Raw genomic sequence first — 3,606 nt, forward strand, 5'->3', positions numbered from 1 at the left:
GTTAGTTTAAGCTTTTCAACTGCCTCCTTTGATATGATGTTATCAATAGAGCCCACATCCACCACTACCTTACAAACATTTCCAAGGATCTTGCATCTGATCCTAAACAAAGCCCTCTTATGCTTAAGCTCGTTAGGAGCAGGTTGCTTGATCAACACCCTCCTAAACATAAGGTTCTCACCTTTTTAGACTATATGTCCACTTAATTATCCTTGCCACTACAATTATCCTCTTGTAAATATGCCACTCTCGTGTCATGACTTGAAGAATAAGGCTTTTCAGGGCATCTATATGATGGATGGCCTAATTGACAACAATTCTAACACTTCATACTAGCAAAGTATGAGTTACTTCTACCCAATCCTTTACCTCTGTTGGAACCTTCTTATTTACCTCTTCCTCTATTGTAACCTCCTATAGAATTGATCTCAATGGCTTGCTCAGTGAGCTTGGTCTCACCTTGGCTCCTCTACTCATTACCTCTACCTTGGAATCCTCCTCTTTGTCCTCTCTTATTTCTGCCCTTGTCTCTATCCTTGAAGTTTGATTCCCCTTTCTTTATAGTCTTATCTTCCACCTTTAGGGCTAATTGATGGCACCTTTGAATAGTAGTAGGTGTCTATAAGCTTAGCTCCTCTTGGATATTCCATTTTAAGCCACCCAAGTACCTAGCCACCTTTATTGGCTCTTCCTCTTACTTCTTAGATCTAAGGCATAATCTCTGAAACTCCTTTGTATAAGAGGCCACATCCAAGTCTCTTTGTTTCAGTCCTTGTCTCCTCTTGTGGAGTTTAATCTCATAGTCCTTTGGTAGGAAATTCTCCCTTAGCTTGGTTACCATGGAATTCCAATTGGCTATAGGCTTCTTGCATATCTTGGTCCTCTCATCTTGGACATATTTCCACCAAGTCAATGTTGATCCTCTGAGTCTTGACTTGGCTACTTTGATCTTTTGTGCCTCTGACACCTCTTCACATTCAAAATGGTTCTCCATCCCATCTATCCAATCCATCATTGCATCTATGTCCATCTCCCTACTAAATAGTGGCACACCTTCCAAGGCCTTTCCTCCTAGGGCTTTTATGACCTTAAAAAAAGGTTCTTCATTCAAGATAGGGTCTGGCTCAGGGACAGTGCCTTCTTCTATCTCCTTACCCCTAACATTGTGTTCTTCTTCCTTTTTCTTGGTTACATCAATAACTACATCCAACATTACCTTTACCTATACTAAGGCCTCTTCAAGGAGTTTATTCTTCTCCTTTTTCTCATCAACTTCCTTACCTAGCTCTATATTAGTCACCATACTTGACTCGCCCACTAACTCTCCAATAGTTGCATACATAAACCAAGTTTCCAAGTCTTTAACTTGCTCTGATACCACTCTGATGTGACAACTAGTCTCGCTCCCACTCTAGCTTCCTCTATAGTCACCTTAGGTATTTCTCTTAACCTAATAGGGTTTCTAGTTACCCTATTCTCCTTAGGATCCTAACAATGAGGTCCTAGGCCATTTAACTAGTGCACACTAATTAGTAAGAACAACTCTCCATCGCTATTTCCTAAGCTTGATTCAACCCTATCCACTTCTTCACACCAAAGCTACTACCAACCCCAATAACTCAACTGACACTCCAAATGGAGGAATGGTCATCTAGGAAGGCATTTGAATTCCCTTCAAGGTATGCAACCATTAAAAAAAAAAAATTGAAACCCTAATTGAATTCCAAAAATCATGCAAGATTACACAAAAAATGCTTGTAATACGGCCATAAGCAATTAGCCCTCCTAATGAAAAAAATCCCAACAAACTTGCAAAATTCCTTAACAAGGGGGGAAATAAATCATTGATCCAGACACCCTTTTCAAGGAACTCAAGGATTTTGGTGGTCTTGGGTTCCCAAGCAATCCGTATAGTATGGCCACAAATTAAGCCTAAAAATATGGGTTTTAAGGGTCTAGTAGGTTCTCTGACAAAAAGTATGTTTTACTCCCTTGGAACTTCCTCCAATGCCTCCCATTGAGGTTAGAGATTCTTCACATGCCACAATCTTTCCTCAAGCAATTTGAGCATTCAATCCATCTTATTAGCTTTGCACTTGACTGTGATCCCTAGCCATACATCTCTAGCTCACCTAGGGCATCACCACAAAAATTCTTGCCTTACTTTCCAAGGCCCCTCCTTCACTATATAATACATGTACAAGGATTCATCTCCCAAATCCTATGAGTTCATACAGATCCTATGGTGGGAAAGGGGGTTATGACTCCATCTTGCTCAAACACTTGATTAGAACAATAGGTAAACAAAATATAAAATAATTTATTCAAGCAACTAAAACCTTACAAAAACACAAACTAAAGTTGTACAAAATCAACAATCAAACTCCTCTAACACTTCCAAACACAACAGATCCAAATTCAACCCATTAAAATGCCAAGATCCACAAAAGCATAAAAACAATAACTGATTAACTTGTTGATAGTCCGTACACCCAAATGTCTCAAACCTCTAACCCTCTCACAAGGTTTAGGATGGCCTTATAAGCATATTCCAACTCCTATCCCAACTGCTTCAAATAGTTACCTAGCTCCAACTGAAAAGTTGCTCGAATGCAACAAAACAATTTTTGAGCAATTTTAATATCTTTAAGTGTTTGACTCTCAAACTTGCTCCAGAGGTTACCAAACCTTACCAAAAGCCTTAAATGGATAAAAGACATGTAAAAAGGTTCTAAAAACACTTATTTGGCTATCCTACCCTTCAAGATACAAAGATTCTCTACTAGACCTAATTAAGCAACTATGAACAATTTAAGCCTTATGAGGCTTGCTTGCCTTAACTCACCTCAACCTAGGACTAGGTAGTCCTATTATTGTGGTGTGGCTAGCACCCCTACAAGAAAAAATATTATAGGAGGCCTTGGTCTTTCACAAGCCTACCTAGGTGCCCCTACACCACTAGCATAGACAAACAGGGCTACCAATCTAGACCCTATGATGTAGATTTCATGGGTTGTTCATGAATTGCTTAGTAGCGCAATTCAACTTTTGAATTCACTATTTTTAGTGGGATGTTGTTAGGTTTTTGACACCCAAAAATGCAAGGTAACATAGTGTCAAAAAAAAGAGTGTGTTGAAAGAGATTTAGAAGAAAAAGATTGAGTGACGCAAGTCACTGAATAGAGAAAAGAATGACGAGAAATATCAAGTCAACTCAATTTGGTGCACTGTAGATAGCGGCAAGAAGAGAATGAGTGAGGTGATAGAGAAGCTATCACAAAGATTGCCTAAGTGACAAGAGAAGATCAAGGTATCTTCTAGATATACATTGGAGAGCTATTAGGTAAGGTGTGCAACATAGTCTAGATCATATTTGATTTCTTTCCAACCATTGTAATCATTCTATAAGCTCTTGACCAGGAATGCTTTAGTAGCAAGCATTTGATAAATCGCCTAACAAGGTGCCTGTTGTCACTTAGGTTTGCACCCTTGTCCAAAGCCTATGAATGAGGACAACCTAGTGAAACATGGAAACAACCTCCAAGCTGTGGGACTTGAACTGTGAGGTTGAGTCTCCAGAGAAGACCGGCTTCCTCTTATAATCAA

Source organism: Cupressus sempervirens, chromosome 10 (genome assembly GCF_028749045.1).
Source record: "Cupressus sempervirens isolate cs-2001-9-10 chromosome 10, ASM2874904v1, whole genome shotgun sequence".
NCBI lineage: Eukaryota > Viridiplantae > Streptophyta > Pinopsida > Cupressales > Cupressaceae > Cupressus > Cupressus sempervirens.